This window comes from Erpetoichthys calabaricus, chromosome 4 (assembly GCF_900747795.2).
Source record: "Erpetoichthys calabaricus chromosome 4, fErpCal1.3, whole genome shotgun sequence".
Classification (NCBI taxonomy): Eukaryota; Metazoa; Chordata; class Cladistia; order Polypteriformes; family Polypteridae; genus Erpetoichthys; species Erpetoichthys calabaricus.
The window spans coordinates 271457021-271480488 of record NC_041397.2 but is presented as its reverse complement, the minus strand read 5'-3'; the positions used below and the strand labels follow the sequence as shown (position 1 = coordinate 271480488).

Below are 23468 nucleotides of genomic sequence, written 5' to 3'. Positions count from 1 at the left end.
CATGCTCAAGAACTTTTGACAGTGGGAAATAGGCCAGAAATTGTTAAGATTGTCAGCATCAAGACCAGACTTTTTTAACATTGGGGTTACAGAAGTGGTTTTAAAAGTGAGCGGCACAGAGCCAGTGTCAAGGGATGTGTTTATTATTGTTGTAACAGTCGGGATTATGGCATGAAGGCAGGATTTATGTAGTGTGCTGGGGATGGGGTCCAGTACACAAGTAGTCGGCCTCAACTTACAAAGCAGGTTATTAACAAACGCAGATGTGACTGGATGGAGTGGGAAAACGGGGAGAGATATAAATGGATGATGTATTTATGTTAGTTGAATTATTTAGATCTTTAATTTTGTTACGGAAAAGTGGAGGAATTCCTCACACTCTTCAGTAGAAGAGGTAGTTGGGCCAGATGCGGGTTCGAGTAGTTTCTTAACTACAGAGAACAAAACCCTTGGGTATTATTGTGGCCACTTTCTATTATTATGCCGTAATGGGTGTTCTTGGCAGAAGTTAGTGCTTCTCTGTAAGCTCTTTGGTGGTCAGAGAGCGCCTGGATGTGCACGATGAGGCCAGTCTTACGTGACATTCTCTCAAGGCGTCGGCCAGCTGCTTTCATAGATCGCAATTCTGAGTTATACCAAGGAGCTGAATGCTTAAAGGAAACCTCCTTATGTTTTAAAGGAGCTGTTTTATCTAATGCTGAATGAAGGGCTGAGTTATAGTGGTCAACAAGGCTATCTAGTGTTGATGGAAAAGGTGAAGACAGTAAAAGATCAGAAAGGATAGAGGTACAGATATTTTAAGGTTTCTGTAAGAGATTTGTTGTTTACAAGAGGAGGGAAAGGCCGTGAAACAGTGAAAAATACTGCTTTATGGTCAGAGAGTCCCAAATCAGTGCTGTAAATGTTGGCAACAGATAGTCCAGAAGTGCAGATCAGGTCCAGTATATGACCACCAGAGTGGGTAGGAAAATCAACATGTTGTGTCAAGTCAAAACAGTCCAGTAAGGATAGGAATTCATTTCTCAGTTTAGATGTGGGGATGTCAATATGGATGTTGAAATCACCAAGAAAGATAATTCTCTGGGAGTAAGAGCTTAGGTGGGTCAAAAGTTCAATCAGATCGGATAAGGATGCATTGTATTTTGAAGGAAGATAAAGAACAATGAGTGAGACAGGACCTGATTTCGTTATTAGTTTAAGAGCCAGGCACTCAAAAGACAATGGACAGTCAATTGGGATTCGTTTAATGTTTAAGTTTGCTCTGACAATTACTGCAAGCCCACCGCCTTGTCTTGAGCTGCGAGGCTCTGTGTGGAAAGTGAAACCATTTGGAGTCACCTTCATGAGAGACGTAAATTCGTTCAGTTTTTGCCAAGTCTCCGTTAAACACAGAATGTCAAGTTTGGTGTCAGTGAAGAATTCTGACAGAACCAATGCTTTACCATTAAGAGACCTCGAGTTAAATAGTGCAATATTAGTTAATGAGGCTTCTTTTTGCACAGAGCCACGATCAGGGTTTATTTCCACATAATGTAAATTTGGCACACTGACACTTCTATTTCCTGGGTCATGAGAAGGACGGCGTATTCCTGAGCAAATGCTGCCGGTGGTCTTATCATTCGCAGCCCGGCGGTGGCGGCGACCTGACCCGCGATGTATATATTTCGGACGCTGCAAAATACTGGCGTCCTTTAGGATGTTCCAGTCAGACCATTTGCTCTGGACAAACTGTTTAATAAGAAGGAGTTTGTCATGAGAGTATTTTAACATGATACTGGGCAATACTTATCTGAATAGCAGTGGAGAAGCAGCACAGCACAGCTGAACCGGTAGGACAGGCGGGTGTGGTAGCGTAGGTGAGCGGCGATAGCAAGCAGCAGAAAGCATAGCAGAAGGAGGTAGCAGGATTTGGAGGTTCCAATACACAGCCACAAGCAGTAACGTTTGGTAATTTGAGGCGTGATTGCCCCGGAACCATAAGCCAGTTTAGTATGAATATCAGATCAGTTCCCAGTCGTAGAGTACTGTAAGATGAAATGGGAGCAGATCCGCATGGCGAATTTAATATAATAACGGAGACAGATCATCCCGAGGTCCTAGATTGCCAGGTACAAAGAAATGTTCGTAGGTTCTCATCCCGTGATCCACAGACTCAGCTGTTCCCAGTCAAAGTAGAGTCCATAAAATCTGTAAATATTAAGTCAAATCCATACAATTCGAGTCAGCTGTATCCATGAACTATACGTACAATAAAAGAAATAAAACAAGCGTAAGAAAGTGTAAAATTAAGGCGAATTTTGCGAAAAGTGTTGTTAACAGGGAGGAGCGGCAACAACAAGCGTGCACCAGTGTCCCCTCACCTGTACCATTTTTGTAAAATACTTATGATCATTTTCACTGTGAACAATGCTATTTAACTTAAAGTGGACTGATTTAGGTGAAGAAAAACTTTTATTCAAAGTAACTTACACATTTTATCTGCGTAAATGAAAATACCAGCAATGCACTGTAATCCCATCCAAGGTTACCTACTGCTTTGTGTCTAATTTGACTGAACAGAATTCTGTTATCTGCCTCCCTGAACTGGCTCAAGAAATGGATAGATGGGTGGAAGCCAATTCCAGAGCTAGCTAAATTTCTTTATTTTTTAAATCACCTTCCAGTACTAAAAAAGATAATTGATATTGTAAAGCATAGAATTATGTTTTAAGATACTGTACGTTATATGTTTTATGAAGTATAACAACTTATAGAGAAGGGTCTATTTTTTATTTGGGATATAAACAGTGGGACCACAAGGACAGGCCGGCACGGTGGCGCAGTGGTAGCGCTGCTGCCTCGCAATAAGGAGACCTGGGTTTGCTTCCCGGGTCCTCCCTGTGTGGAGTTTGCATGTTCTCCCTGGTTTCCTCCCACAATCCAAAGTTAGGTGCATTGACGATCCTGAATTGTCCCTAGTGTGTGCTTGGTGTGTGTGTCTGCGTTGCGGTGGGCTGGTGCTTTGCTCGGGATTTGTTTCTGCGTTCTGTGTTGGCTGGGATTGGCTCCAGCAGACCCCCGTGATCCTGTGTTAGGATATAGCAGTTTGGATAATGGATGGATGGATGGATGGACCACAAGGGCTCCACATGCAAATATGGATAACTTGTGTCACAAACTTAAGTAAGAATTCACTAAATAGGCATAAGGAGTCTTTGAAAAAGAGAGAAAGGCCTCTTAGCCAAAGCAGTTTCTCTGTAGAGTTTGCAATTCATCAACAGGTCTGTGTGGAGTTTCCTTCTATCTTCATATTAGGTCAGGTCAGCTGTTTCCCATTGATATTTTTGATTGTTCAAGTTTATTCTCATGTGTACATAGTGTATGTGAACATTAAACAAAGAAATTCTTATGTTACAAACAAAAGACACAAACACACACACACACACACATATATATATATATATATATATATACAGGGTGATATATTTGAGATATCTTAAAATGTGCAGGAAGTTATGTTGAGATATCTGAAAATGCATTTCAGATATCTCAAAATGAATCTGAGATATTTTAAAATGAGTGGAAAGTTATTTTAGGATATCTCAAAATATAATTAAGATATCTCAAAAAGCATTTAAGATAACTTAAGATTCACTGTTGTTTGAGATATCTAAAATACATTTTTAGATATTAAAATTAATTTCATGATATCTTAAAATGGGTCTCTGCTCCATTTAAGATATCTAACAATGTACAGTAATCCCTTGCTACTTTGCGGTTCACTTTTCAAGGATTCATGACTTCGCAGATTTTATATGTAAGCATATCTAAATATATAACGCGGATTTTTCGCTGCTTCGTGGATTTCTGCGGACAATGCGTCTTTTTACTTCTGATACTTGCTTCCTCAGTTGGTTTGCCCAGTTGATTTCATACAAGAGATGCTATTGGCGGATGGCTGAGAAACTACCCAATCAGAGCACGCAATTAAGTTCCTGTGTGCTGCTGATTGGCTCAGCGACAGAGTGCTGCATTAACCAGGAAGTCTCATCTCACTCATTCAGCATTAACATGCTCTTGCTACTGCATTCAGGGGATCATCACCTTCATCGTCATCATTTTTACCGCGCAGCATATTCATCACCATCATCACGTCATATATAGCTATGTGTACTTTGCTATACAGTAAGTGTAAACTTATCTACCGATTTCATATTGCTTAGCAGTTGCACCAGTTATTAATAGAGTAAAGGGTGGGTTGTAAACAATACAGGGAGGGTTTAAAAACATCCAAATACACGTTAAATGATTAAATAAATATGGTGTCCCTACTTCGCGGAAATTCAGTTATCGCGGTCGGCCTTGGAACCTATCTCCCGCGATAAGTGAGGGATTACTGTATTTCAAGATATCTAAAATGCATTTTAAGATATCTTTAAAGGGACACTCAATTATTTCAAGATATCTCAATAGCATTTTCAGATACCTACAATACAATTTAAGATATCTGAAATACATTTCTAGATATCACAAAACAGCTTCCTGTCCATTTTCAGATATCTCAACATCACTTCCTGCTCATTTCAAGATATCTCAAATACATTTTAAGATATCTTATAATAAACAAGAAGTTCCATTGAAATAAAAAGCAGTTTTATTGGAAATGATTTTGAAATATCTTAAAATGCATGAAAGGTCAATTTAAGATATCTGAAAATTCATTTGAGATATCTTGAAATGCAGACACACTTATTTTGAGATATTTGAAAATGTATTTGAGATATCTTGAAATGCATTTGAGATATCTCAAAATATATTGCAGATATCTTAAAATGTGAAGGAAATTATTTTAAGATATCTCAAAGCAAGTTTCATATAATTTAAAAAAGTAAATTACAATTTAAGATATCTGAAATTCATTTTGAGATATCTCTAAATGTTAATTCGGCTTGCCATAGATTCCTAAATTATGAGTTTTTTGGAGTCTTTGATAATGGACTAGTCCAAAACAGAAATGTGACTTTCACCACCTTCTACCACATAACTACAAACACATGGGAAAGAGTAGTGAAAGCTAGGTAAAGAAGTGAGGTGATGATTAGTGAGCAGCAGTATGGTTTCATGCCAAGAAAGAGCACCACAGATGGAATGTTTGCTCTGAGGATGTTGATGGAGAAGTTTAGAGAAAGCCAGAAGGAGTTGCATTGCGTCTTTGTGGACCTGGAGAAAGCATATGACAGGATGCCTAGAAAGTAGTTATGGTATTGTATGAGGAAGTTGGGAGTGGCAGAGAAGTACATAAGAGTTGTACAGGATATGTACGAGGGAAGTGTGACTGTGGTGAGGTCTGCGGTAGGAGTGACGGATGCATTCAACGTGGAAGTGGGATTACATCAGGGATCGGCTCTGAGCCCTTTCTTATTTGCAATGGTGATGGACAGGTTGACAGACAAGATTAGACAGGCGTTCCCGTGGACTATGATGTTTGCTGATGACATTGTGACATTAAAATGAAAGTATTCAGCAAAAGGAAAACAGGGAAAGAATTTATACCAAAAATGTAATCCTGAGGTTCTTTATAGAGATTACAAAACAAGATCACAAAACAACATCAAATACATATTGTGAACAAACATATCATTGGCTGTGCATGGCAGCATAGCAGTGCACATTTTCCCTTTGTTATCTGTTTCCTTATGGGATATGCATAAAACATGTCCATCATGTTATATCATATGAAACTTCTCAGGGCTTTGTTTCTACTTTGAGCAATGACATAGAATGCAGTACTTGGTGTGTTGTGGGGATATCATGCACAAAATATTTTGTCTGGGAAAAGTAAAATGCTTTCTATCTCACAGTGTAAAAATAGAACTAAATAGCAACCAGTACAAAATATCAGTTATTTGTGCAAAAAAAGGGATACTTGTATGAATATTAATGGAAGAGCCAATATAAATATGTATGGAGAAAGAACCAACATGTGCCTCAGAAAAATTCCAGACACTATCCCCACCAAAACACAATGCTTTCTTGAAGTCAAATTATGACTTTACCATCTGCATGTAATTGGGATTTGTCAGAACAGGTAACAGTTTTCCAGCCATCTAGTTTTCACAATTACATTCCTACTGTAAATCTATATTCCTGCTCTCAGAGGACAAGAGTGAAATCCTACATGGTTTTCGCCTCTGTTGTGTTGTTCATCCAGGGATACCCTTCTGCACTTGACTTTTGTAAAGAGCTATTATTTGAGCACTTGTGGCTTTTCTGTTTGCTCGAAATAGTCTGGTCAGTCATTACTGACATTTGACGTAAGTGCCGCTTGCTAGATGTTCTATTTTTATCATACCATTCTTTGTAAACTCTGTAGTGCATAAAAATCTCAGCAGGCTGCCTGTAGCCTTGTGGTAACCCTCTTATTACCTGATCATTTGTTTTAGAGGAAGTCCTGATCTTTGTAATGTCCCAATGGAGCTATTTGTCCTACATTTCTTAATGAACGAATGATTTCTTAACTTGCTGTGGACCATTGTTACCTCTGTTTTATTATTTTTAAGTCCCGTATGGCATATGTGCTTGAGAGTATATTTGGATGCATGATGGTATTCAACAAACAAAAAGCCAACAGCTTTTAACAGGTGCATTTGGGCTTCAGAATTTCTAAGCAATGTTTAGAATTTCCCCCTGTGATTAACTTTACTGTTTGCTCACACTTAAGTCACATTCTTACCACAATATAAACACAATAGGTTTGCTGTAATAAAGATGAATGCCAGGAAGCCTTGATGAAAATTAAAGTCATTGTTCTGAGTACTGAAATGCTCCCAGTTTTAGGTTTGGCTTCAGTTCTTTTCTCATTATGGATTTTCTGTGTGCATCCAATACATAAGTGAGAAGTTAAAAAAATATATGCAAACAGAAATTTCATTGTGATGAAGCAAAACTCTTTTTCTATCATACAGGCATATTTTAAGAAAAAGATAAAAATAACTTGACCTTAATTTAAAACCCAATTAGGTATTGTTTTGAAACTGCATTTTTTCTGCTAGATAATTGATACTTGTTCCTGAAAAGTGATTTACAGAGTGCACACTTATTTAAAGATGTATTGTTTTCTGTGAAAGGAATCAATTTAAAATTCTTTGTTTGTTGCTTCTGGATCAATTATCCTTTTTTTAGCAATACACAAAGCTTTCTATCTCAAGAATAGATGGAAGCATTTTGCAACAGGAGACATGGTGCTGTCATGGCTAGCACTGCCGTCCTGCTCGATGGAGTTTGCACCCTCCGGCTCTTTTATCATAAATGTGTGTGGTTAGTTTATTGGTGAAAAAATTAGCACAGTGAGGAGTGAGGAAAGTCATTGCATGGTTGAAAAGTTTTTCTTACAATAAGGAAAGATAATCAAATTAAGATAAACCAAAATAAGTCATTCTTTTTCCGCACTGTGTGAGGAAATCAAATGCAGAAGTAATTTTACGGTTTGCATTATCTGTCATACTTGGCATAGTGGTGTCAAAAAATGGTTCCAAAATGGAAAGTCATTTATTTGTGGTTTGTCTTCTGGGACTCCTCAAGACTCACATCTTAGGTTGATTGGAGACTCTAATGTCCCCAGTGTGCGTGTGTGAGTGTGCCAGTGAGAGCCTGGCATCTTCTCCAGGGTTGGTTCCTACCTTAAAATTTATTTAGATAGACTCCCATCTAGTAATGGAAAAAGTAGATTTACAAAATGGATGGATTATAGTAAACAACCCCAAATAGATTCATCTTAATATTGTTGCCCATTTGCATGTTCATTGTAAGAATTATATCCTTTTTATTTTTCTTCTATTCCACTTTTTTGTCCGAAGTGACTTAAAACCCCAAAGCATGTAGTACATTAGTTTGTATATTTCCACACTTGGGGCAATGACAGGTTGAGTGACATAGAGTGTGCCAAACAGCGAGACAGTTGTGAGAACAGAACAAGCAAACTAATGGGTTATAGCCCAGTCTCTGTGCTACACAGAAAGAAAAATATGAAGATTTGCTAAAAAATGTATACCCTCCAGAAAACTAAACAATAAAGGTAAATGATTACATAAAAAAAAATATTTTTGGGAAAATAAATATTAAATAGTACCACCAGAAGAAATAGCAAAGCTTAATATAGAAGCCTGGTAGACTGAGTCCTCTACATATATAGCAATATGAATATTATATTCCAAGCGCTCCACAATGTGACTTAGAAGGCGTGTGAAAGTGCCCTGAGATGTGTTGTGCTGCCAGGATATGTTCCAGTTGTGCCCACCATCATAAAATTTTGGTAGGAGGGTTTTAAAAATGGATGAAAGGATGGTTGGTTTATATAATTGGTAACAACCTTTTGGTTTGCTACAGATACTCATACCTGCCTGCTCTTTTCAAAAATGTTTGATCATTAAGCATTGTCTCATTTCCTTTAACTTTAATCTTAGTTCTCCATATGTTTGAAGGTTGACTTTACAAGAACGAGCACCGTCTCCATTGCAGCCACAGCAGGAGCATTGTGTGGCATAGATGTAGGGTGGCCATGCTTGTTATTCTGAAGTTGATTTTTTGTTTCATTCAGCTAAATAAAGAATAACAATAGAGCCTATATTATTATTGAGAAACTGTCAGTTAAGAAATACTTGTGACTGTATGAAACAGTTTTTTTTAGTTGCTATACATTCTTTTGCAGGTTTGTAATTTTTTTTTTTGGTGAAGAATGAGTAAAAAAGAAAACCTTTGATTCAGTGTGTGCTTTAGAGCAGTAGTATTATTACAGGGTAGCGGTGATGGCATCAGGCCAGTGCATCCGTGCTTAGAAGAAAAGGTTCTCTGTTTTGTAAAACAGCAGCCTGGCAACATGAACAATGCCAAAAGACGGGCTTCAGAGAGAACGCACCCAGCTTCTGTTTTCACTCAATGGAAATCACAACTCAGATTTGTCAAAAACACTGAGACAGCTGCATCATTTCTAAAAGATAAACCAAATGTGTCTTACTTCAAATGCAAAGCCGTGGGACAGAACAGAATGTGGCATTGCTAACGTCCGCCTGTAATGCGTTATTGTTGATTTGCTCTTTCATATCTGACCCCTCTGCTTGACTTTGATTTAATTAAATAAATATTTCTTATTTTAGAGTAGATTCCTAAAACAGAATTTGAAACGCCAGTTCACTTGCAGTGCAGTGATAGATGGTGCAGTTTTTGGTTAATTTCCTCTTCTTACGGATCACTTTGGGAGTAATTCCCAGAGAGGAATGTTAGCTTTTGTGCACATCTGGCAGCTTTCAGTTGTTTTCTGTGGCACACAACAGAAGAATGTTCAGGACTTTGTGATAATTTATTGCAATGGACACTATATAAAAATTAAAAATATGCATTAAATATTGTATATCTGTATAACAATCCATCCATTGACTTTTCTATCTTGCTTTTTACATTATAAAGTCACAGGGTCTTTGTATTTATCACATCCTGCATGACAGGGCCCAGCACTGGAGAGGACACCGGTCTATCGCATGGCATGATCACATAGAGTATGTGGCCTCACTCTTTCACAATGGGCCAAATTAGTTTAATCAGTTTAGCTAAGATGGACAATTTTGGGATGTGGAAGATAACTGAAGTCTACCTGAGAAAACAAACACTGATATGAGAAGATCATGCACACAAAAAACAACATTCCTCTGCATCTTTCTATTGCATCATTATAAATTATTATTATTTTTGCTCTCCTTTATGTAGTGTATGACTGTATTTGCCACATACTTCACCAAGTGAGAATCTTGAGTTTGCGCTGCCCACGTCTACGTTGGTTTTCTTGTGGGAACTCCGGCTCCAAAGTAAGACCAGGTTAAGTGTTTCAAAACAGGTCTGGTGTGAGTGTGTGTCGAGTTGATCCTGCAGTAGACTGGCACCCTGTCCAGGGCTCTTTCAACACTGGGTACAAAGAAAAAAAAGGTTCTGACCCCCTGTGACCCTCAGTTAGATGAAGAAGGTTTCACAATGAAGTAATTAATTTCTATTATGATTTAATCAAACCCATTCATCAACCATTTTCAAACCTATTTATCTAGTTTGGGGTCAGGAGGAACTGGTACCTATCATGGGCATCACTGGGCATAAGCTGGAAACAAGCCCTGGACATGGTGCCACTTTATCACAGGACATGCACATCACTCATACTTAACCAACACAGACCAATCATTCAACTTAGCACAAAAATTATTGATCCTGAAGAAAAACAGACATGAACAGAATGTGAAAACCCCATGTTTGATCATGTCTTTTAGAATACTGTACTATATATTTGCTCCAAATCTTGAATAAGTTCTCCTTTACAATTAGTTATTCTTTATAATTTATTGCCATAACATTGCTTTTAATATTTTCTTTCCTCTGAAGTGAATATGCCCTGGTGAAAATAACAATAACAAAAGTGTATTCACTACTAACCAAAGTCCAGTTGCCTGGATATAAATAAATACAGTAAAACCTTCTTTTGGAAATTTAACATGGCTAATCAGATAGATAGATAGATAGATAGATAGATAGATAGATAGATAGATAGATAGATAGATAGATAGATAGATAGATAGATAGATAGATAGATAGATAGATACTTTATTAATCTCAAGGGGAAATTCACAATTATAATATAATATCCATCCATCCATCCATTTTCCAACCCGCTGAATCCGAACACAGGGTCACGGGGGTCTGCCGGAGCCAATCCCAGCCAACACAGGGCACAAGGCAGGAAACAATCCTGGGCAGGGTGCCAACCCACCGCAGTATAATATAATATATAATAATATAATAATAATATAATATATAATTAGAACTCACAATATGACAATTAGATGTACTTTTAGATAAAAGCTGTAATCTAGTAACACTATGAAACTGTTATCCAAAACAGTTGAAAAGAATAGGCTGTGCCTTAAATGAGACTGCTCTTCGGGCACTACAAAAGTTTGCCTGTACTGAAGGCTTCCTCCCATCAGCCCCTGTGCAGTCCTGTTGCCTGATTAGAATTGTACTATGTGCTTTGACACTGCTTTTTGAGATTTTCCCCTTGCATTACGTCCCCTTTACCAGACATGCTATATAGCCTGTATTTTAAGATGCACCAACGGCAATGCACATGCAAAATGTTGTAAAAATAGTTTAGTATGAGAGAGAACATGCGGATGATGGGTGTAACAGAACAAGATACAGAAGACAGAAAGATATGGAAGAAGATGATCCGCTGTGGTGGCCCCTAATGGGAGCAGCCAAAGGAAGAAGAAAAAGAAGGCAAACAGACAAACAGATAAACAAACAAGCAGACATCCAAATAGCTTATGATAGATAGATAGATAGATAGATAGATAGATAGATAGATAGATAGATAGATAGATAGATAGATAGATAGATAGATAGATAGATAGATAGATAGATAGATAGATAGATAGATATTTTATTGTTATTGCATTTAAAAACAACATCAATACAAATTACAATGCATCCCCTAAACAGTCAACAATAATGCCCATGATAAACAAAATTATATAGGGACTCCCAAAAATTATTTATTTTACTTTATTTGTCCACAGGGGGCACATCTGGCTTTTTACAGAAGCTCTTTAAAAACATAAATAGATAAATATATAGACAAATAAATAAATACATATACACATCCCAGAATGACTCAAAAGGAAGACAATTTAAAAAGAAAAAAAAAAAAAATTCCTAACAGTTCATTAAACTTTGTATTATGAATTCCATTTTGTTTATTACATAACATGGAAACAAGAAGCTTTCACTCTGGCCAGCACTTTGACATCTAGAGTTAGAAAAACTGTAGATTATTATCTTCTTCATTCATTTCCTGTTCTTGTGTTACGCAGTTCATTTGGATTCATGCACAAGTTGAGTAACTAAAGCCAACTGCCACCATGACATCTCATTCTATACTTGCTTTTTGATAATTGTGTTTAGTATTTTGTTTCCCGGCTACTCTGTCTGAGTTGTTCACTTAACATTCTCCCAAGATCTTTCCTGTACATTTCCACCTTTGTGTTGTAATCCACATATCTCCACTATGGTGTGATTCATTTCTCATATGAAGCAGCTTCAAATTGAAATGGCCTCTTGTGTGTATTTCCTTCCTTCTGTCATTTATTCCTGTCTTTTCTTTGTAGAGTTTACAAATTGTGTGACACTCCTCCCATCTTCTCAGTTTGCTCTTTAATATTGTTCGGTTTGTTTATGTTATTTCTGGTTAAGCATTAAGGTTTAATAGCCTATTTATGTATGAGCGATTCTGTAGGGACTTGTGTATGTCAAGTATATATTAGTCAAAGTGTCTCATTACAAGAAAGTGGCCTTCTGCTCATGGGACTTCAGTTGAGATGCTATTATAACTCTCACAAAAAAGAATGTGTGATAAAACAAAGACGTATAACTCCATGCCTTGAAGGATTTACTGGTCTCACAGGAAATGCTGGGCAGGGAGTAACCTGTTCCTGTTCATAATTAAAATGCTTTGAACTCCTTGAATATTTAGGTTCCCAATGGAATTTTGGTAAAATCAAGTGAAAATGTTTGAAATTGATTTTTTCAGTATATATGTACTGTACAGTAAATGTCTAACTGTATATACTGTAAACATTCAGTGGTACTAAAATGTATTTGCTTCTTGACTGATTCTATGCACGTTTTGCTTAGTTTTCACAGTATAATCAGCCGGGTGCAGTACAGTGATATGCTGGTAAGTATCGCCATCCCACAGCTCCTGCAGCCTTGAGTCAATCCCTAGCCTGGGAACTGTGTGTGTTCTCTCCATATTTATGCAGGCTTTCCTGCAGATGCCCTGATTCTACCACATCTCATTTTATTGTTAGCTATTAATTGACCATGTAATAAGAGAATGTACAATAGTAACCCGGCCTTGTGTGTGATGCCGTTAACAATATATTTTAATTTTAACAAGGTTTAACAACATAAATAAGCAAAATGAATGAATCAGCTCAGATAATTTCATATAGTAATACTAGGAGAACAAGAAATAACACAGAAGACTGTTGTTTCATTTTAATTTGTTGTATAATTTGTTGTATCAAAGATGCAATGTTCAAAATGATTTATGAATAAATTATTGTGCACTAAAGAACTGAACTCTGATAAAAAGTTAAGTATCTGATTGAAATGTTCATCATCTTTATCCATTAGAAAAGTACAGAGCACTCCCTAAAAGAGGAAAATTAGAGATCTATGGCCTTGTGCCTTGAAATGTTTACTGTAGCTGTACTGCTAACTCAATAAAATAATTTCATTGAAACTCTTTTTTTATAATGACACTAGAGAATATCCAGAGTGTAACGTGTTTATCTAATTTTTGTAACTAAAAGATCTTCAGAGCTCTATACCTCATGCCATGTGTGCAGTCCTGTATTTATAAAGCTGTGCAGCCTACAGATATACTTTTAAACAATTAAGACATACATGTTTAGCTTTTATTGAGTTCCAGCATTCCAGTTTTAAGTATTATTTAATCAAAAGACACATGTAAATCTTCTCTAGAACGTTCTATGGATAACTTTAAAAATAGAATATAGAATAAAATTAGAATATAATGTTTAACTCTTGTTTGAACACAGCCTTGAGATGATTTGGGATGCATTTAAACATTGATAATTTTAGTTATGCTTTTGTGCTTTTATTTGATATGCTCGTAAAACTTTAGTTTAGGTACTTTAAAATGCATCTATTACTCGCCTACTCTTATGTAAGAGGACCTTAACAAAGACTTCTTCTGGTCTTAATTACCCTTATAAAACATCAGTACAAAGGTTCTCTGTGCTGTGTGGCATATTAAGAGCTTCTGATACACAGATAAAGTTACTTGTGAATATGAGGGATCATCATAGGTCTTATACTGAAGTAATATCCGGAGAAAAATATCTCGCTAAAGCCACCGTCAAAGTGATTGCTTTAGTAAGTCATGTTGTTCAAAGATTAATGATCACTTTATTCCAACAGAGGCCTTTGCTACTAGGAGTAAATGAGTAATAGATGCATGTTTGCAGTACCTAAACTAAATGGTTACCAATATACTTTCTGTAAGAATTAAATATGTGTTTGTGTGCCTCAGTAGTTGTCAAGCTCGCAGATTAGGAGCGCTGGTGATTCTAAATTGTCCCTAGTGTGTGCTTGGTGTGTGTGTGCGTGTGTGTGTGTGTGTGTGCGTGCGCCCTGCTGTGGGCTGGCGCCCTGCCCAGGATTTGTTCCCTGCCTTGAGCCCTGTGTTGGCCGGGATTGGCTCCAGCAGACCCCCGTGACCCTGTAGTTAGGGTATAGCGGGTTGGATAACGGATGGATGGATGGATGGACCCCATGTGGCTACAGGTTATTGTTCCAGCCAATTTCACAGTCACTGAGTGATTTCTCTACTAATTGATCTTCTTAGCTAGGAGTTTTTCTCATCTTTTTATTCTTATTCAGAATAGACCAGCACTGTAATTTTTACATTTATAAGACATTTAGAAATATTAATATTTTTGTTTAGCTTTAAATGCTTAACTCAGTTTTGTTGCTTTCCCATTAAATTGCCTTTTTGTGTCATTTGCTCCCTTTATTGCATCCTAATAATGACAATTAAGTACAAGCAGAGCAGATAACAATGGCAAAGGACACTCAGTGCTGAAATGCTGCACCTACTTTAGCATCAGACCTACCAACGTTCTCATTGGTACAAGGGGGCTTCGCTCGCCTACCCCCGGCGTTTTGAACCCGTGACCGCTGGGCAGCCATAGTTTCAGACGCACGTTGTAGGAGCTTGCGTTGTTTTGAACATGTGCTTGCCCTGCTTCTGCGGTTTGAGACGCGCGTTGTAGGCGTATATCCGTCAGTCGAGCTCGTTCGTTTTGAACCCGTGCCTGCTTTGCCTCCGCAGTTTCAGACAGTGGGTCGCGTTCGGCGTTTTGTACGATCCCAAGCAGCACATTATTCCTAACTTCACTCCGCAGTAGTGCCACGCAGAATATGGCGGGGACGCCTGCGCCTTCACTGTGCAGTAGTGCCACTCACAATATGGCGGCAACGCCTGTGCCTTCCGTATTATGTCGGGTTTTACCATGCTGTGTAGGCGCCTTTGCCTTTCGTACTTTCCCGCGCCTTCCGATGCGCGATGTAGGCACCTGCACCTTCCGGGTCTGCCTCCACTGTGTGGTGTGGACGTTTAACTGTCGTTTTTTCTGCCTTTATATTCTGTATCTCGCTGTGCATGTGTTTCGTGCCTAGGTTTTTTGAAGCTGTTGCATTCCAGTTTTCATCATCTGTAACCTGCTCTCCATGTGTTTGGCCCCATTCTTTAACTTCTTTATGACGTTTTACTTTGTTTCCTACTCTGTCTTTTATTTCTGACCTCGCTTTATCCTGCTTGCAGCATGTCAGACGGTTCGTGGTCTCTCCTGTTTCGCTCTGGGGCGGGGGGGGGGTTTGTGTGGCACCTGCGCACTATGTCTCCTGCGTCCATGGGCAGGTCCCTGTGTCCATATCCGGTTTACCATTCTCGGTTAGTAATATGGATAAAATGGATTAAATAACCAGAACACCTGGAAAAACACAACAATGGTGAAAATCTTAAAAACCAAGTTAAAAACTTGATTGAATATATAAATTGCCGGTAAAATCTAATAAACATTTACCAAACTTTGCTTTGTAATTTCTACATTGACTCCAAAACTTGCAAATAACAGTTTCCCTAATTAGGCTAGGAGTCCAGTTAAAAACAGGAGTTGGAGGGAACAAAAAAACCTGCAACCACATGTGGTCCGCAAAACTGAATTTGAGAGCCACTGCCTTAAAAAATGTGGGACTAAGCACAGATTTTGTTTACAATCTCCAATGGTACTTGCCTTCTCAATTGAAGGTGGCGCTCTTTATTTTCATATTCTCCACTATAAATCAGTTTCCCAGTACGTACGAGCATGCTCTCTCAAAGCCACTAAATCCAGTTCAGGGTTGCAGAAACAATCAGTCACAGTCAGTCACTCCAGCCCTGGACGCGGTGCCAGTCTTTTGCAGAGCCCATCTATACTCACAGTGACATGGGGCCAGTTGTGAATCATCAATTCCATCCCTCTTTAGTGTGAAATTAATTGACTGTGAAATTAATTTATCTTTACTGTAAAAGGCTCCTTAAATTGAATTACTGAAATTATTTCTTTGTTGTCAACTATTTAAAATTCTTCCATGCTCTTAACAAAACCAGTCAAATTTATTCTGGATTATCCAATTATGAAGTTAACTAAATGTGGAAGTTTCCTAAATTTTACTTTTGAATGTCCTTTATAGTGAGCGTCAAGAGTTTTTCAAAGAGCACAGCACACAAGAAGATTAAAAATAATCTACAGGAACAGTTTATCGCAAACTATAATATCATTTTTCTAGACTAAAGCTTTTAATGATGTGATTGTATTTTTTAATTTTTTATTCAGAAGTTAATATTCAATTATTAATGCAAAATAGCAAATGTGTAGAATTACTTTATCCAAAATATTATAACTAAGCATTCATGCTTTTCAGTACTAATCAAGCTAGATCTTATGGAGATCCTGCAGCCTGTATATTATAAAGGCATCATTGGGCAAGAACTCTGTCTGCTTAATATGCAAGGCATATAGAATCATGTGCTGGGGGTGTCATGTGATCCAGCTCGTATTTATTCTTGGTCTGCTTAAACACAGATTTTTCCACTATAATTAAGTCAACTCTGTAAGATATTCCAATGACCTGGGGTGCAAAAGGCAATCGAATAGCCCTAACACTAAAGCTGTGGTAGCTGGCCTGTTGGTTTCTTCTGTAGTCAGACCCACTTCCTCCTTCATCTACTCTTCTGTCTGCTCTACACCACACAGGTCTTCTGCAGCTACACATGGTCCCAGCTGCTTTTATTTTCCTGTGCCTGCACATACACACTGCCAGCCTCACCTCATTCTGCTCTTCTGGGGTTAGAGACAACCCATCTGCCACACTTTTCCCTGCCCCGATAGCCGACCCAAAGCCAAGGTGCAAACTCAAGACTCACTTGTGACCATGTACCAAGCATAATAGTCTTTAGCAGGAGGAGCAGGGGCTTCACTAAGTGCTCTGTCTGCAACTCCTGAAGGAGCTGCTGTTATGGTTGGCTTCTCCAGAAAGCCCTGTCTCTCCTGGCAGCCCTTTCAGGTCCAGGCTAAGGATTTTAAGAAAGTTTAAAGGGTGTTGTTACAATAGTAGTAGTCAATCAACCCACTTTGCATCTGAATTTCTACTTAAGTGCTAATCAGCCATCATTTGTTCAGCCTCAAACGCTACTTAGAAATACATACACATCATGAAGAGGAAAAAGCAGACAGATGGCTTCGTAACAGTCAGTAGTTTGTCTGGAACAAGTGCAAACATTGCACAAAAAAGTCAAAATGATAGGCTATAAAATAAGTTAAGAAATGTAGACATCTTAAGTTTATGAGACATCAAGACAGACTGGAAACAGAATTGAAATGTTCTTTAATGTATTATTTCAATGTTCAGCGAGTTGGGAGCACTGTTAATTGTAAAAATGCCTGAAATCAACACAGGGTCCTTGAAACAAAATGAAATGGGCCTAAACAGAAGTCAAAGCAAATGTGATCCTTTCTGTTCTTAAAGTAAGTCTCAGAATACACATTCACACATTTGGGAAGAAAGGAAGAAGAAGCTGTCACAAAAGCACAAATGAGAAGAATTAAAAAAGCCTAGTTATTCTAGTTTTTTTTAATAATAATAATTCATTACATTTATATAGCACTTTTTCTCAGTACTTAAAGCGCTATCCACACAGGGAGGGACTGGGAAGCGAACCCACAATCTTTCACAGTCTCCTTACTGAAAAGCAGCAGCACTACCACTGCGCCACTCATTTAGAAACAATATGCAATACAATACACTCATTTATCAGAGTGTACGGACATGTAGAGGACCAGAGCCCATACTAAATATAGTAAGGCAAAAAACTGGAACTGATCCTGAATAGGATGCCTGTTTATTACAGCGGACACTAATGCACGCACTCCCATTCACTCCTACAGGGCCTTTATGAGGTGGTCAATCAATCTAAACTTCACTTCCAGGGAGGAAACTGGAGTAATCTGAGGAAGTCCATGTGCAGAATTTATACTCAAGGTGAAATTTGAACTTTGGACTCTAGAGCTGTGAGGCAATACTTTAACTAGTATGTAGTCTATTTTAGTAAAAGTGCACAACATTGATAAAACTAAATTCAGCTTGATTTAATGCAATGGAAAATGCTCATGAAGAAGATTATGACAATTAGCTCTTTACCTGTGAAGTGCAATCTCAGCAGTTCACTGAAAGTCTTCAAAGACTAGCTTTGCCTATACCATTATTTATGTCTGTTAAACTCAAATAGAATGCTTTTTACCCCATAAAAACAACTTGGGACCAAAATGGAGCAGCTAAAGTATTAACATGTAACCAGAGAAAAACCCAGGAAGACACAGGCCAAGCATGCAACCTTCACACACAAAGTGATCAGGCCATGTTTCGAACTTGAGGACTGGAAATGACTAGAACCACTCAGTCCATTTAACATCCTTTTTCTTTTCCTTTCTTTCTTTCTTTCTTTCTTTCACACTGGATCCCATCCCCATCACACTTATCAAATCCTGCCTTCATGTCATAATCCCAAATGCTCTTGATGCTGACAATCTGAACTATTTTCAGCCTATTTCTCACTTACCTTTACTGTGTAAAGTTCCTGAGTGTGTTATGGTCTCACAGCTTTCAAGCTACTTAACTTGTAATAAGATGATGGAACCCTTTCAGTCTGGTTTCAGAGCACTGCACAGCTGTGGTGCTGCTCTGTTTTAAGTAACTTATGATTTGGGTATTGCAGCAAACATATTCTGTTAGACATTAGTGCGACATCTGATATGTCAATATGACATTCTTCTGCCCAGAATGGAGAAAATTCCAGGAATCTCTGGTACTTCCCTCCAGTGATTTAAGTACTAACTGATTGATAGGTAGGAGATTGTTAGTCTTGGAAACAGCAGGACCAACTTAGCACCAGTCTCACAAGGAGTCCCTCAAAGCTTTGTCCTAGGTCTTCTGTTCTGTATCTACGTGTTTGCCCTTGGCCACATTTGGTTTTGTTTATCATTCATATGCGGATAATACTCAGGTCTATCACACTATTAAAAGTAAAAATTCAGAGTTTTGTAAACTTAAAATTTGCCTTAGTGAAATTAAAACCTGGAAATTGCAACAAAACTGAAGTCATGCTAATTGGCACTAAAGCTCAGCTTAAGAACATGAGTTCTTGCTCACTCTTGGTGACAATGAAATCACACCTTCGCATTCTAGGAATCTTAGTGTCATTCCTCCCTTTCCTATTCTACCCTCAAAAATCACATTAAGAAACTTTCTTACTTCCACCTTCATAACATATTCCGTGTTCACTCATTCCTCTCTTTTTCTGATTCTAAGAAACTTGTCCATGATCTTATCACATCCCACATTGAGTACTGTAACTCCCTACTGGCAACTGCCCCTTCTAATCTTTTATCACAAGTCTAGTTGATTCAAAACTCTGCTGTAAGAGTCTTTACACAAACCAGCAACAGCACACACGTCATACCCCTCCCGTTCTACCTTCACTGGCTCCCTGTGTCTTATAGGACTGAATATAAAATTCTATTATTAACCTACAAAGCTTTAAATGGCCTTGCACCGGACTACATCAGTGACCTTCTCCATCACTATGCTCCTGTTTGCCCACTAAGGTCCTCAGATTCTGGCAGTCATGTTGTGCCCCACACTAACAGCCACTCAGAGGGTGACAGGGTGTTTTTAGCTGTATAGCACCCAAGCTTTGGAATGACCTCCCAAATTAATGACGTCAGCTGATTCAATTAATTGTTTCAGAAAATAACTTAAAACTCATTTGTTTAGGAAGCCATTTAACTTATCCTGATATTCTGACCCTTCTTTCAGTTTAACCTCATCGTGCACATGCTCAGGATGATTTGTGTTTGTATCACAAGTTATACTATTTGTTCAGGGTTTTCTTGTAGCATTTCATAAGTTTTGTATTTTGTATCTGTGAAGCATTTTGAGCTTAGGAAAGGAGCTATATAAATAATATATATATTCTTTTATTAAATGTATTCTTAAATTAGTTGATTAGTTTTTGTCTCCCTTGGTATTTGTTGCCCATAGTATATAACACTTTGGTTAATCAAAAGAAAAAAAAGAAAAAACTTAAAACCATTCACTAGTAAATGATAAAGAGGAGTTAAAAAAGTAGAAAATGAAAACACTCCTAATAAAAACTTGCAGTAAGCATCTTTCAGATTTTTTTAATTAACACAGCATGAGTTGTCTGATTGAATAAGGGGTTCACTTAACATCAAGATTGATATTACATTTAAAAATTCCTAGGAACAAAAGGCTGCAGTCTCCCCGCTGCTTGAGGGTCAGGATTGCCCAAGTCTAATTTTGAAAGTTTGGTTGTCAGGCTGTAAAATATCTTAATTTTGAAAATCAGATTTTTGATCATTTTCTATTCTGTTTTATCATGTTTATTTGCCTTTTTATTTTAACAGTTACCAGTTGCAACAGAACCTAATTTCTTTTATTGTGACAGAAGAAGGACTTTATTTCTTCAGTTTACAGAATAAAGCTGACTGCAGCCTCAACTTTGCTTTCTTTCATCCTCACCGCAGATTGGAATTGTTAAGATGTAATTCTGTAAACTCTTTGGAAAAGCAGGTGTCGGTCTGCTACAGTACATGAGCTTATGATTTGAAAAGACTTTTAATGTAGCCCATTAACAAGCAATATAATTGGTATTCAAATATTTTATGTATGGTGAATAACTTTTCTCTACAGTTTACTGATTACAAAATATTGTAAAAGGCTGAAGATGAAACATTAGGACTTTGATGCCCTTCTACTTCCCTAGAATTAAGCCTTACTTTAATCTCTATGTGCCTAAACCTAGACACTTTTTTGTTTTTGATTATTTGTACATATAAAATAAAAAAATAATAAGTGCTAAATACACATATTAGATACCCATCTATCCATATATCATTAACTTCCCTTTCACCTACTGTATGCTTATAAATTAATTTACAAATCCCAAAGTGACTTCTGTTCACTAAGATATGATATAATAGTCATCCCTCCATGCACCCATCCCTCAATTCATTATATTCAACAAACTTTTTTCCTCTTGGGGATCACAAAAGCACAGTGTTTATAATATAGCAACCTTTTTTTTAATAAATATAAAATGTTTTTTTTCTATTTAAAATTAGGAGTATCACTGTCTATGATATGCTGTAAATATATTAATGAAGAAGAACATTTTTGATGTGTAATGCAGATTTCTCATTGTTAAGACAGACTGGTTTAAGGAGTGGACATTCTGTGTATTCTTCACTAACTTTAAGCAGTAAGAGTCAAAGTTAATGCTGCATTCTTGAATTAGTACTATTAAAAAATGTTACCTTCTATTACAATATATTTAATTTACATCTTTAAATATTACATTAGTAAATCTCCCAGTGTAACAAAGGTTTATTTTTATAGATTCAGAGCACATTTTTAAACTTTAAAGTATTGCCATGAAGTGTTTCTGTGGATAGGATTTCATGTTTAATTGTAGATGTAAGAAAGTCAAGCTGGTGTCTTCCTGGTTGCTTCCTTCTTCCTGCATAACTAAACCATTTCTAACAAAGACAATAAGAAAAACAGACAAAGTTTGTGAACCTAATTGAAGTGAATGTTTGTCTTTAATGTTATTACTTGAGTTTAAAATGTGTCACAAAATATTGTCTATTAAAACTTTAATTTTCAGGAGGCTTAACTAATGACATACAGTATGTAATATTGACTGTTAATATGAGTAACATTAATATGTTAAATTATGAGGCTACTAAGAACACTAAACAATATTTTCTTTCTTCCTTTCTTTTGTTAATACAGTTCTTTCATGGGATCTTAAAAAAGATTGAGAATAAAGCTGGGAAAGTTCTTAGATTGTTTAAGAATATACTGCATAATAAAGCTATGTTTTAAAATTGGGAGATTTTTTTACATTAGATTTATAGTTCTTATTTTTAATAAACTGTACATGAATACAACTATTTGAAAAGAAAAAAATGTTATTTTCTGTGTTATTTATCCTAAAATCTCATTTACATACCTGTCGAAGTGATTAAACACTTTTTCCCAATCATTTTTGTACATGTATGATAACTGCTCCATTAGTAGCGGACTTTCAAGCAGCCTTTTCTATTATTCTTGAGCGCACTCAGAAGGCAAAAGTGCAGCATAAGAGATAGTTTTGGAGGAACTCGTACCATCCTTCCATCTTTCAAACCTGCTTATCCTGAGCAGGGTCACTGGAGCCTTTCCCAAGAAGAATCAGGCACATGTCAGAAACTATCTCTGGACAGGGTGCCAGTCCATCACCGGTTGAACACACTCACACAGGCCAATACAGCAATGCTAATTCACCTAAACTGCATGTCTTTTGATGATGAGGGCCACAGAGAAAATATGTAAACTCCACACTGGGAGCAGCCAAGATGTGAACCGTAGTGTCCTTGTTGTAAGGGGGCAGTGCTACCTTTCCCCACCCAAACATGTACCATGTAGAGAGAATTACTTTGAGTTGATGGGAATGATGTACTCAACCCTGTAAAGTGGCTGATGCCTACTTTACTCCACGCTGCTGTTTAAAAAATAAGGGATAACTCATTTTGCTGTATTTAGCAGCCAGATTAACTGTTCAGCTCATAGTAAAACTAATGAATGCAACCGTTGATGATAAAAGATCTGATTATTATGTGTGAACATGCAATAAAAAGTTTAAATTGCCCTCTTCTATAAGTAAATTGTACATTTTTATCATGTTTGTCAAAAGCAGAAAGTGTGAACAGAGGAGTTTGAAATAGTGGGATGAAATCAGAAAAACTACATATGCACGGTTTAGAACATTATCGTGCTGAACAGTGCCTTATGGAAGGAGAAAAAAATAAAAAATAAATTATAATTTTGCCAGTATGTTTCTCAAAAAAAAAAAAAGCTTTTAAGGCAGCTTAGTTGCCTGAAGATGGGGTCTGAGTTGCCTCGAATGTTTGCATATTGTAGTTTGCCCAGTTAGCCAACAAAAGGTGCCATTTTGATTGAATTCTCATTTCATCCATTATAGATAACACAGTACATCACCCTACCACTCAAAGGATATTATTAAAACAAAGGCAGAAGTGTGCATACATAATGGAACAAATTAGAAGAAGGAATTCCTGTAGGACACACCTAACGATAAGACTAGATAAAAAAGCAGAATCATTCACTGGAATGTGATTTCTACCTTATTAACAGTTGTGATAATAACAGATTTCGAGATACATAGAGTTTTTGGGAACTGGTGG

The 23468-nt window shown here is 37.3% G+C and overlaps 1 protein-coding gene across 1 annotated transcript in view; it reads left to right on the top strand.

Annotated features, from left to right (window-relative positions):
• The window catches only part of zgc:113337 (uncharacterized protein LOC503741 homolog), a 67429-nt gene extending 45256 nt beyond the window's left edge, over positions 1–22173 (top strand). The window contains exons 7-8 of the mRNA XM_028800795.2: positions 12706–12748; positions 20628–22173. The gene's annotated coding sequence lies outside the window, so the exon portion shown is untranslated. The remainder of the gene's footprint in view (positions 1–12705; positions 12749–20627) is intronic.
• Positions 22174–23468: the final 1295 nt, after the last annotated feature.